We start from the raw sequence: 14174 nt of genomic DNA, 5'->3' as shown, positions 1-14174 counted from the left end.
TGATCTTTACTAAAAACACCTTGTAAACCCATCACATTTCTGACATAGAAAATTTACAGTCAATTAACAAGATAAACTAAATCTTAACTAGGGTTCTCTTAGTTTAATTAAGATATGATTAACTTATGCATTAAAAACCTCTCAGGAGTAGGAACAGTGTAATAACAATTGAACAAATATACACGTCATTCTTTTGTATTTCTAGTGAGATTTCATTGGACACATTAATTATGAATTTAATCCCCAGATTACAATACTTTTTGTTAGCCATTACTGTAACAATGTACTTTAAGATAGATATTTTCTTAATATTTTAGTGTGTTACATTTCAATGATTTTTGTCATGTCTGAACATCCAGTGAGTAATCACTTTATATAATATTTTTAAATACCAATGACAGACATTATAAGTATATTCTAAATATGTATTAACTTATTTAATGAAATTGTGCAGTAACCTTCACAAAACAAGCAAATGTGGCTTTCAAGGCATGGAAAGCACAGTGAAAATATTAATTATAATATTTAAAATTGATTGCAAATAATTATTACTCTCATCATGGAAAATAGCAAAATATATTTAACTATTAAATTGAAAAACATAAAAATTTAATATGCATAGTGAAGAATTAACAGGAAAACTTGTGAAAGGAAATTATGATAATTTTTAATTAAACTGTAAGACTAAACTATGTAAAATAATCTACTTGATTTATTCAGAAAATATATCCTGTTACTTAAAATTCATATATATGTATATACATGCATATATGTAATCTATCCCATATTTTACTTAAAAAGTAAGTTGTAAATAGAGTCAACCAATAATTTATCAGCGGAATAAAATCAGTTTTTTAAAAGAAATATTTCCAGTCATTATAAAACTGTCTTGTCTTGAGTGCATGTGTCTGTGTATGTGAAAGTAAAAGGGAAGATAAATGCAGAACAATTGGATCAACTTTCCATTTTGTAAGAAGCCTGTGGAATTCATCCAAGCATGTATCTGCCTAGGATGTCAAAGAAAGATGAGAAATGACATTTTAGCTCTATTCCTGGATGAAACATGAAAATTCAAAGAAGTGGTAATATATATTTTGATGATGTTAAAGAAATTGAATTTCTCAAAAAGTTTTGTTTGATACCATTTTGGAAAAAAAGTGATTTGTTCTGTCTATTGCATTGGGCTCCTAAAGAGTTTCCTCTTTGACATTTTTATTCTTGGTAAAAAATCATAAAATTCTGCAATCAAATTTGGATAACAAATTACCATTCATAAACCTGTATTCCATACATTCATATTATAGGGAATTATATATAATTACTTTTCATAGGCAAGAGCAAGGTTTCATATGAATTATTAATGAGAGTTGAGTGTCTAAATTACTGATTCTTAAAAATCAAAATCTTATAGTCTTTATTACACTCTAACATTACATTTTGCAGAATATCTCTTTTGTGCAACATTTTTGAGGAGAAAAAGGATGACATCTAACACTGTATATATGAAAAATGCACACCTAATAATAATAACATATATCATTAATTCTGAATGACATTTTTATTTAAACATGATTTTTCAGTATGCACATATTTCTCCACAGGGAAATGATGTATAGGCAATCCCCAAATTTTCAGTGATTATTTTCAAATAACTTTAAAACCAATTACTGACAATGACAACATATTTAAGCCCTTTAGCTGTAATACAGCAACATACCATGTAGTATCAAAGCTTTACAATTTCAATACAAAGCAATTGAAAGCAACATTATTACATTTGAACCAATAATTAAAGTGCATTGTAAAATATCTAGTACAGGGTAAAGAAAATACCACCCCCCCAAGTCTTGAAAGACAAGTGCCTCCTAGAAATATCCTCCACTCCATTACAACAGATGTGTATGTTAGTCAACTTTCAACATGGGTCAAGGGTGAGCCTCACATAGCATATGGCTCTAAAACATGCCGAGTCTCTTCCAAGAATAGGTTCATGTGACATCCTGATCTCATTATACTCTTTATCCCTGCTTTTATCAAGGTCCAAAAGTCCCAGGTCACTCTTCATCTTGGAGACTTAAATTGCCATAAGGTTCTGTATATTCTCTATTCTAATCCTACTTTCATGTCTCTCCAACTTCTGAAATCATCTCATTGGTCCTACAGTCCCTCAACATTAAAATCCCCTCCGTCTCTTCTCTCTTCTCTAACTTTGACCTATTGGAGGGCAATGTTTAACAAAAGAACACAGCTTCTTCTGTAGCTCTCTAAATTGGTGATATTATTTTCTCCAACAAGCTTTACATCAGTAGGCAAGGAAGTTAAGTATTTCTTTGTCTTGTTCCTCATTGTAACTTCCAGCACTTTCTCTTTCCCTCCTTCCTAAAACTTTCAGCAATGTGTCTCATGGTATTAGTTTAAATATCTACAACACCCCTGCTGTTCTCATCTGATTCATGTGCAAGTCCCCCTTCATTTCAGTTATCCCACCAAGTGTATTTTTAGTCTCTTCAAAGCTACCCTTGTCTTATTTTTGGGAATTTCACTCTATAGTTAGATGATACTTTGGAAATTCAAGTATCTCAGTGTCTTTAATTCTTCTCTTCTAACATTATTTTCTCTACGTACCACAGCTTCTCTCTGCTATGGTCATTTGCTAGACGTCATCATTATCACAAACTACAGCCCCTCTTTAATTTAAATGTAATGGATCATTTTGTCTAACCAGCATCTTCTTTCATTTCAGTTTATTTCAGTTCACTCTCCGTAGTATCCCAAGTACATTTATTCTTCATTTTTACGAATACCTCCAATCCATGGATTCTACTAGGTTTTCATTGTCCTTCATTCCATATTTATCCTACCTTCCTTCTTTACTTGGTTTAAATTTTATTGTCAGTCATCATAATTACTCCTTTGTATACATCATCAATTTTCTTGCCCTTGTCATGTCTTTTTTATGTGTTAAATTCAAATGTTTGTTCACTCCATGCTTCTACTTATGCCATCTAATGTATCTAGAAGAACACACTCCAAAATACTGGGTAACATTCCTTTAAATTTATGCTTACTAGCCTCATTAATGCTGCATTAAAATTACTCAATATTTCTCTTGTCCAAATCTTCTAAATGATGATTTCACACATTCTCTTCACTTCTCCCACTAACAACCCCTTCTTCTTCATTCCCACTTCTAGCTGATGAACTTATTTCTTGCTTAGCTGGACAAAGTCAACAAAGAATTTCTACAGACTCCCATCATCACAACATCTAGCTGCTAATAACGCTGCATTTAACCATTCCATAAGTCACAATTCTTGTTTCATTTTACGTGAATGGTACTTACCAGTGTAAAACTCTAAAGAATATATTCTTGCTGTTTATAACTCCCTTCCTCCAATTCTTTCATAAATCTATGCCAGTGGGCTTTTTGCTCCCACTGCTCAACCCAAAGCTGTTCTTGTTAACCTTCATGTTGCTAAATCAAATGGTAACTTCTCAATCTTTATATTTCCTTACCTATAGGTAGAATTTTACAAATATGAACTCTTACTTCCTTCTTGAAATACATTATTGACTTGGATTCCAAGTCATCATATCCTATTGATTCTCCTACTACCTTATTTATTACCTCTCTTCAGTCTCTGACTGGTTTTCCCCTTTTCTTTCTTATTTCTTAATTTTGAAAGACATTAGGGCTCAGCTCCTGATCCACTCCTGACTTCTGTTCATATTCACTCATTTGGTTATCTTATTCAGGTTCTTGCCTTTAAATGCCATCTGCATGTATGTAAATGACTACCACATTTGTGCCTACAACCCGGAGTCCTACACTATGTTCAAATTATATATATAAAACTTCATATTCAATTTTCTGTTTTAGAAATATGTTTAAAATTTTTGTATCTGAACAAGAGTAAGAAGTCTATATTTCTCATTTTATCATACATAAAATTATAAATTACCAATTTCTGATTAAAGAAACTCTTAAAAATGTCAAATATGCTCAATTTGGTAAAAATTATTTCAAATTGACAGCTATTATCATAGATAACGTATGCTATTTTCACTACCAGGCATTTCATATTTAATGTGTCATGAACTCATGCCCAAAATGTCCTATTCCTGCAGTTTTGGCCACCTCAGGGAACTCTGTCTTTGCAGATGTTCAAGGCAATAAATGTGAAAACATACTTGATTTATCTCCTTTTCTCACAGCATACCTAGAATCTGTCAATAAATCCTGTTAACTCTACCTTCAAAATATATTCAGAAACTAATTACTTTAATTATTTCTACTCAATTCTACTCACTTTCACCTGCTCAAAGATACTATCTGTCCCCAAAATTACTGCATTAGCATCCTAACTTGTCACCCTAACTCCACATTTTCTCCTCCTACATTTTATTCTCAAGCTTACAGCCACAGTCATTATGTCACTCCTCTGCCTTAAAACCCTTCATTTGCTTTCTACATTACATAGAATAAAATTCAAAATCCTTAAAATAACTAACAGATTTATACAGGAGTTGACTTTTAGCTAGAAAATTATACAATGCCACTCAGTTAATTTTGAAATCTATACATAAATCTTAACATAGAGCAAACAAGTAAAACAAAACATAAAATCTAGCTATAAAATTATAGGTATAAAATAATATAACAGCATTAAATTCAAGGTACGTATTATGGACACTTAAAAGCAATAGTAACTTGGTTTAGCTGACAGTTGCAATGATCAAGTTTCAGGGTGTAGTTCACAGAATAACTTTATGATAGATTCTGTATTACCTCAGGTTGCCTTATAATTAGGCTGCATTACCTCGGGTTGCTTACAAATAGGAAGTTAGTATATAGATTACATTTCAATGACTAAGACTTAGGGAAATCAGTAACATTGATACCAGTATAACAAATTAAATGGCAATACATAAAATTCTTAATTATAAGACTACATACTCTAACAAAATAGGATTTATCCCATAAATACAAAACTACTTACATATGATGCCTCCTAACTAAATATCAAATAGACGTAGTGAAGACGATTGAATATATGAATTACTCATTCAACTAAAACATTTGAAAAGACGATCAAAATCTTTTTTTACAAAGTTAAAGATTATTTTTAAAAGACAGCCAATATCATACTTAATGGGAAGTTGAAAATTAAAAGCTCAGTTAAATCACTCATATCATCTACAATAACAAGAAAGATTTGTATTTATAATGTACAATATGATATGAATTCAAACCTTCACAGAATATTAATGTATCATGTTAAGAACTGAAACAACATGGTCATTGTCATAGTCCTGATATAAAGGAATACCTGAAGTTGGGTAATTTATAGAGAAAAGAAATTTATTTGGCCCAGTTTTGCTGTCTCTACCAGAAGCATGGTGCCAGCTTCTGCTTAATGTGAGCGTCTCAGGCTGCTTCCACTCATGGTCAAGGTGAAGGGGCACAAGAGAGAAAGGAAGAGAGATGGGAGAGGTGCCAGGCTCTTTTTACCAACCAGTTCTCATGGGAACTACTTGAGCTTGAATTCTTATCCCCTCCACCCCCAGGGAAAACCTTAATCTATTTATGAGAGATCTGCTCATCACTCAAACACCTCCTATGAGGCCCCCGCTTCCAAAATTGGTATCAAATTTCAACATGCGTTGTGGGGATACAAAGGCCAAACTATAGTAGTCATCAAAAGAAATAAATGAATGATTGAATAAGTACATACATATGTAGATAAAAGGATTCGAAAGGAGTATACTAGATTGTTATCTGTTGTTGACATTGGTTGATACAAAATTGGGTAGTTTTTAAAATATAATTTTCTGTTTCTTTCTGTTTATTAATTAAAATTGTGTGTTCTTTATATTTACAATGATAAATACTCAAAAAATAATGGATACGTAGAAATACTACTGATTTTTGTATGTTTATTTTGTCTTGTAGCTTTACTGAAGTTGTTCATAATTTTAAAGGTTTCTTTCTTAAGTCTTTAGAGTTTTCTATATATTAGATCATGTTGACTGCAAAGAGGGGCAATTAGTTTTTGTCTTTTCCAATCTGAATGCCTTTTATTTCTTTCTCTTGCCTGATTGCTCTGACTATAACTTCCAAAACTATGTTAAATGAGAATAGTGAAAGTGGGCACCCTTGTGTTGTTTCACTTCTTAGAGAAAACGTTTTCAGCTTCTCCACATTCAGTATGATGTTAGCTAGCTGAAACATAAATTAAAAATGGAATCCCACTTACAATAGCTACAAGAATAAAATAAAATAAGGTATCAATACATAAATTTAACCTGGAAAGTGAAAGACCTCTACTAGAAAAATTGCAAAACACTGATGAAATGAATTGAAGAAGGCACAAACAAATGAAAAGATGCCTCATGCTCATGGATTGGAAACGTTAGTATTGTTAAAATTACCATACTACCCAAAGCAATCTACAGAGTCAATGTAATCCTTATCAAAAGACCAATGACCTTATTTACAGAAAGAAAAAAAAATCTAAAATTGTTGTGACTACAGAAGACCCCAAATAACAAAAGTAATACTAAGAAAAAAGAACAAAGCTAGAGATGTTACACTACCTGACTTCAAAATATACTATAAAGCTATAGTAAACAGCTTGACATTGGTATAAAACAGACATATAGACCAAAGAAACAGAGTAGAGAACCCAGAAATAAATCCATGCACTTACCACCAAGTCATTTTAAACAAACGTGCTAACAACACACACTGGGGAAAGGGCACCCTCATCAATAAATGGAACTGGGAAAACTGGGTACCTGTACGCAGAAGAATGAAACTAGACCCCTATCTCTCACCATATACAAATCTCAACTTAAAATGGATTAAAGACTTAAATGTAAACCTGATAAAAGTACTAGAAGAAAACAGGGAAATGATTAGGACATTGGTCTAGGCACCAATTTTATGGTTAAGACCAAAAAATCACAGATAACAAAAGCAAAAATAGACAAAAGGGACTATATTAAACTAAAAAGCTTTTTTTGTTGTTTGTTTTTTGTTTTCTTTTGTTTTATATATATATATTTTTATTATACTTTAAGTTCTAGGGTACATGTGCACAACGTGCAGGTTCGTTGCATATGTATACATGTGCCATGTTGGTGTGCTGCACCCATTAACTCGTCATTTACATTAGGTCTAAATCTATCCTTCCCCACTCCCCCCACCCCACAACAGGCCCCAGTGTGTGATGTTCCTCTTCCTGTGTCCAAGTGTTCTCATTGTTCAATTCCCATCTGTGAGTGAGAACATGCGGTGTTCGGTTTTGTGTCCTTGTGATAGCTTGCTGACAATGATGGTTTCTAGCTTCATCCATGTCCCTACAAAGGACATGAACTCATCCTTTTTTATGTCTGCATAGTATTCCAAGGTGTATATGTGCCACATTTTCTTAATCTAGTCTATCACTGATGGACATTTGGGTTGGCTCCAAGTCTTTGCTATTATGAATAGTGCTGCAATAAACATACGTGTGCATGTGTCTTTATAGCAACATGATTTATATTCCTTTGGGTATATACCCAGTAATGAGATGGCTGAGTCAAATGGTATTTCTAGTTCCAGATCCCTGAGGAATCGCCACACTGACTACCACAATGGTTGAAACAGTTTACATTCCCACCAACAGTGTAAAAGTGTTCCTATTTCTCCACATCCTCTCCAGCACCTGCTGTTTCCTGACTTTTTAATGATCGCCATTCTAATTGGTGTGAGATGGTATCTCATTGTGGTTTTGATTTGCATTTCTCTGATGGCCAGTGATGATGAGCATTTTTTCATGTGTCTGTTGGCCTCATAAGTGTCTTCTTTTGAGAAGTGTCTGTTCATATCCTTTGCCCACTTTTTGATGGAGTTGTTTGTTTTTTTTTCTTGTAAATTTGTTTGAGTTCTTTGTGGATTCTGGATATTAGCCCTTTGTCAGATGAGTAGATTGCAAAAATTTTCTCCCATTCTGTAGGTTGCCTTTTCACTCTGATGGTAGTTTCTTTTGCTGTGCAGAAGCTCATTAGTTTAATTAGATCCCATTTGTCAATTTTGACTTCTGTTGCCATTGCTTTTGGTGTTTCAGACATGAAGTCCTTGCCAATGCCTATGTCCTGAATGATATTGCCTAGGTTTTCTTCTAGGGTTTCTATGGTTTTTGGTTTAACATTTAAGTCTTTAATTCATCTTGAATTAATTTTTGTATAAGGTGTAAGGAAGGGATCCATTTTCAGCTTTCTACATATGGCTAGCCAGTTTTCCCAGCACCATTTTTTAGGGAATCCTTTCCCCATTTCTTGCTTTCGTCAGGTTTGTCAAAGATCAGATAGTTGTAGATGTGTGGTATTATTTCTGAGGGATCTGTTCTCTTCCATTGGCCTATATCTCTGTTTGGGTACCAGTACCATGCTGTTTTGGTTACTTTAGCCTTGTAGTATAGTTTGAAGTCTGGTAATGTATGCTTCCAGCTTTGTTCTTTTTGCTTAGGATTGACTTTCTTTTTTTTTTTTTTTTTTTTTTGAGACGGAGTCTTGCTCTTTCGCCCAGGCTGGAGTGCAGTGGCCTGATCTCAGCTCACTGCAAGCTCCGCCTCCTGGGTTCACACCATTCTCCTGCCTCAGCCTCCCGAGTAGCTGGGACTACAGGCACCCGCCACCACGCCCGGCTAATTTTTTTCTATTTTTAGTAGAGACGGGGTTTCACGGTGTTAGCTAGGATGGTCTCGATCTCCTGACCTCGTGATCCGCCCGCCTCGGCCTCCCAAAGTACTGGGATTACAGGCGTGAGCCACCACGCCCGGCCAGGATTGACTTTCAATGCGGGCTCTTTTTTGGTTCCATATGAACTTTAAAGTAGTTTTTTCCAATTCTGTGAAGAAAGTCATTTGTAGCTTGTTGGGGATGGCATTGAATCTATAAATTACCTTGGGCAGTATGGCCATTTTCACGATATTGATTCTTCCTATCCATGAGCATGGAATGTTCTTCCATTTGTTTGTGTCCTCTTTTATTTCCTTGAGCAGTGCTTTGTAGTTCTCCTTGAAGAGGTCCTTCACATCCCTTGTACTTTGGATTCCTAGGTATTTTATTCTCTTTGAAGCAATTGTGAATGGGAGTTCACTCATGATTTGGCTCTCTGTTTGTCTGTTATTGGTGTATAAGAATGCTTGTGATTTTTGCACATTGATTTTGTATCCTGAGACTTTGCTGAAGTTGCTTATCAGCTTAAGGAGATTTTGGGCTGAGACAGTGGGGTTTTCTAGATATACAGTCATGCCATCTGCAAATAGGGACAATTTGACTTCCTCTTTTCCTAATTGAATACCCTTTATTTCTTTCTCCTGCCTGATTGCCCTGGCAAAAACTTCCAACACTGTGTTGAATAGGAGTGGTGAGAGAGGGCATCCCTGTCTTGTGCCAGTTTTCAAAGGGACTGCTTCCAGTTTTTGCCCATTCAGTATGATATTGGCTATGGGTTTGTCATAAATAGCTCTTATTATTTTGAGATACCTCCCATCAATATCTAATTTATTGAAAGATTTTATCATGAAGGGCTGTTGAATTTTGTTGAAGGCTTTTCTGCATCTATTGAGATAATCATGTGGTTTTTGTCATTGGTTCTGTTCATATGCTGGATTACATTTATTGATTTGAGAATGTTGAGCCAGCCTTGCATCTCAGGGATGAAGCCCACTTGATCATGCTGTATAAGCTTTTTGATGTGCTGCTGGATTCAGTCTGCCAGTATTTTATTGAGGATTTTTGCATTGATGTTCAACAGGGATATTGGTCTAAAATTCTCTTTTTTTGTTTTGTCTCTGCCAGGCTTTAGTATCAGGATGATGCTGGCCTCATAAAATGAGTTAGGGAGGATTCCCTCTTTCTCTATTGATTGAAATAGTTTCAGAAGGAATGGTACCAGCTCCGCCTTTTACCTCTGGTAGAATTTGGCTGTGATTCCGTCTGATCCTGGAGTTTTTTTGGTTGGTAAGCTATTAATTATTGCCTCAATTTCAGAGCCTGTTATTGGTCTATTCAGAGATTCAACTTCTTCCTTGTTTAGTCTTGGAAGAGTGTACGTGTCCAGGAATTTATCCATTTCTTCTAGATTTTCTAGTTTATTTGTGTAGAGGTGTTTATAGTATTCTCTGATGGTGGTTTGTATTTCTGTGGGATCGGTGGTGATATCCCCTTTTATCATTTTTTATTGCATCTATTTGATTCTTCTCTCTTTTCTTCTTTATTAGTCTTGCTAGTGGTCTGTCAATTTTGTTGATCTTTTCAAAAAAATCAGCTCCTGGATTCATTGATTTTTTGAAGGGTTTTTGTGTGTCTATCTCCTTCAGTTCTGCTCTGACCTTAGTTATTTCTTGCCTTCTGCTAGCTTTTCAAATGTGTTTCCTCTTGCTTCTCCAGTTCTTTTAATTGTGATGTTAGGGTGTCAATTTTAGATCTTTCCTGCTTTCTCTTGTCGGCATTTAGTGCTATAAATTTCCCTCTACACACAGCTTTAAATGTGTCCCAGAGATTCTGGTATGTTGTGTCTTTGTTCTCATTGGTTTCAAAGAACATCTTTATTTATGCCTTCATTTCGTTATGTACCCAGTAGTCATTCAGGAGCAGGTTGTACAGTTTCCCTGTAGTTGAGAAGTTTTGAGTGAGTTTCTTAATCCTGAGTTCTAGTTTGATTGCACTGTGGTCTGAGAGACAGTTTGTTATAATTTCCGTTCTTTTACATTTGCTGAGGAGTGCTTTACTTCCAACTATGTGGTCAATTTTGGAATAGGTATGGTGTGGTGCTGAGAAGAAAGTATATTCTGTTGATTTGGGGTGGAGAGTTCTGTAGATGTCTGTTAGGTCCGCTTGGTGCAAAGCTGAATTCAATTCCTGGATATCCTTGTTAACTTTCTGTCTCGTTGATCTGTCTAATGTTGACAGTGGGGTGTTAAAGTCTCCCACTATTATGGTGTTGGAGTCTAAGTCTCTTTGTAGGTCTCTAAGGACTTTTTTATGAATCTGGGTGCTCCTGTATTGGGTGCATATATTTAGGATAGTTAGCTTTTCTTGTTGAATGGATCCCTTTATCATTATGTAATGGCCTTCTTTTTCTCTTTTGATCTTTGTTGTTTAAAAGTCTCTTTTATCAGAGACTAGGATTGCAACCCCTGGCTTTCTTTGTTTTCCATTTGCTTGGTAGATCGTCCTCCATCCCTTTATTTTGAGCCTATGTGTGTCTCTGCATGTGAGATGGGTTTCCTGAATACAGCACACTGATGGGTCTTGACTGTTTATCCAATTTGCCAGTCTGTGTCTTTTAATTGGAGCATTTATCCCATTTACATTTAAAGTTAATATTATTATGTGTGAATTTGATCCCGTCATTATGATGTTAGCTGGTTATTTTGCTCTTTAGTTGATGCAGTTTCTTCTTAGCATCAATGGTCTTTAAAATTTGGTATGTTTTTGCAGTGGCTGGTATCAGTTGTTCCTTTCCATGTTTAGTGCTTCCTTCAGGAGCTCTTTTAGGGCAGGCCTGGTGGTGACAAAATCTCTCAGCATTTGCTTGTCTGTAAAGGATTTTATTTCTCCTTCACTTATGAAGCTTAGTTTGGCTGGATATGAAATTCTGGGCTGAAAATTATTTTCTTTAAGATTGTTGAATACTGGCTCCCACTCTCTTCTGGCTTGTAGAGTTTCTGCCAAGAGATCAGCTGTTACTCTGATGGGCTTCACTTTGTGGGTAACCCAACCTTTCTCTCTGGCTGCCCTTAACATTTTTATCTTCATTTCACCTTTGGTGAATCTGACAATTATGTGTCTTGGAGTAGCTCTTCTCGAGGAGTATCTTTGTGGCATTCTCTGTATTTCCTGAATTTGAATGTTGGCTTGCCTTGCTAGGTTGGGGAAGTTCTCCTGGATAATATCCTGCAGAGTGTTTTCCAACCTGCTTCTATTCTCCCTGTCACTTTCAGGTACACCAATCAGATGTAGATTTGGTCTGTTCACATAGTCCCATATTTCTTGGAGGCTTTGTTCATTTCTTTTTATTCTTTTTTCTCTAAACTTCTCTTCTCACTTCATTTCATTCATTTGATCTTCCATCACTGATACCCTGTCTTCCAGTTGATCGAACAGCTACTGAAGCTTGTGCATTCGTCATATAGTACTCATGCCATGGTTTTCAGCTTCATCAGCTCCTTTAAGGACTTTCCGGCATTGGTTATTCTAGTTAGCCATTCGTCTTATCTTTTTTCAAGGTTTTTAACTTCTTTGCGATGGGTTCCAACTTCCTCCTTTGGCTCGGAGAAGTTCGATCATCTGAAGCCTTCTTCTCTCAACTTATCAAAGTCATTCTCCATCCAGCTTTGTTCCATTGCTGGTGAGAAGCTGCGTTCCTTTGGAGGAGGAGAGGTGCTCTGATTTTTAGAATTTTCAGTTTTCTGTTCTGTTTTTTCCCCAACTTTGTGGTTTTATCTACCTTTGGTCTTTGATGGTGGTGACGTACAGATGGGGTTTTGGTGTGGATGTTCTTTCTGTTTGTTAGTTTTCATTCTAACAGTCAGGACCCTCAGCTGCAGGTCTGGTGGAGTTTGCTGGAGGTCCACTCCAGACTCTGTTTTCCTGGGTATCAGCAGCAGAGGCTGCAGAACAGCAAATATTGCTGAACAGCAAATGTTCCTGTCTGAATGTTCCTCTGGAGGTTTTGTCTCAGAGGGGTACCCAGCCGTGTGAGGTGTCAGTCTGCCCCTACTGGGGGGTACCTCCCAGATAGGTTACTCGGGGTTCAGGGACCCACTTGAGGAGGCAGTCTGTCTGTTCTCAGATCTCAAATTCCATGCTGGGAGAACCACTACTCTCTTCAAAGCTGTCAGACAGGAACATTTAAGTCTGCAGAGGTTTCTGCTGCCTTTTGTTTAGCTATGCCCTGCCCCCAGAGGTGGAGTCTAAAGAGGCAGGCAGGCCTCCTTGAGCTGCAGTGGGCTCCACCCAGTTCAAGCTTCCCGACTGCTCTGTTTACCTACTCAAGCCTCAGCAATGGCGGGCCCCCCTCCCCCAGCCTTGCTGCCGCCTTGCAGTTCGGTCTCAGACTGCTGTGCTAGCAATGAGCAAGGCTCTGTGGGCGTGGGACCCTTCAAGTCATGCGCAGGATATAATCTCCTGGTGTGCCGTTTGCTAAGACCATTGGAAAAGTGCACTATTAGGGTGGGAGTGACCCGATTTTCCAGGTGCCATCTGTCACAGCTTTGCTTGGCTATGAAAGGGAATTCCCTGACCCCTTGAGCTTCCTGGGTGAGGTGATGCCTCGCCCTGCTTTGGCTCACTCTTGATTCTCTGCACCCACTGTCCTGCACCCACTGTCTGACAAGCTCCAGTGAGATGAACCCAGTACCTCAGTTGGAAATGCAGAAATCACCTATCTTCTGTGTTGCTCACACTGGGAGCTGTAGACTGGAGCTGTTCCTATTCGGCAATCTGGGAACTGCCCCTCCAAACTAAAAAGCTTTATACAGCAAAGAAGACCATTAAAGGAGTGAAGAAACAAGGAATATGATGGTAGAAAACATTTATAGCTATTCATCCAAAAAGGAACGGATTTCCAGAATACACAAGAAACTCAAACATCTCAACAGCAAACATACACACAAACACACACACAGAGAGACACATAAACACACACAAATATGTTAAACAGTGGGTGAAATATCTGAATAGATATGTCTTCATAAGAAGACATACAAATACCATTTTCACATCAAGAGGTATATGAAAAAATGCTCAGCATCATAAATCATCAGACCAATGCAAATTAAAACCACAGTGAGGTATTATCTTGCCCCAGTCAGAATGGCTATTATAAAAAAGGCAAAAAAATAACAAATGCTGGTAAGACTACAGAGAAAAGAGGACTCATACACAGTTGACAGGAATGTAAACTGTTACATATATTATAAAAGGTATTATAGTATGGAGGTTTTCTCCAAAAACTAAAAATAGAACTACCATCCCATCCAGCAATCCCAGTACTTGGTGTTTATCCAAAGGAAAGGAAATCAGTGTATCAAAGGGATATCTGTACCCCTATGTTTACTGCAGCACTTTCACAAGAGGAAAGTTATGGAATTACCTAAGTGTCCATCAACAGAAAAATG

The sequence above is a fragment of the Pan troglodytes genome, chromosome 3, assembly GCF_028858775.2.
Source record: "Pan troglodytes isolate AG18354 chromosome 3, NHGRI_mPanTro3-v2.0_pri, whole genome shotgun sequence".
NCBI classification, from domain to species: domain Eukaryota; kingdom Metazoa; phylum Chordata; class Mammalia; order Primates; family Hominidae; genus Pan; species Pan troglodytes.
The sequence above is the reverse complement of the archived record's forward strand: the minus strand, read 5'-3'. Positions refer to the sequence as shown.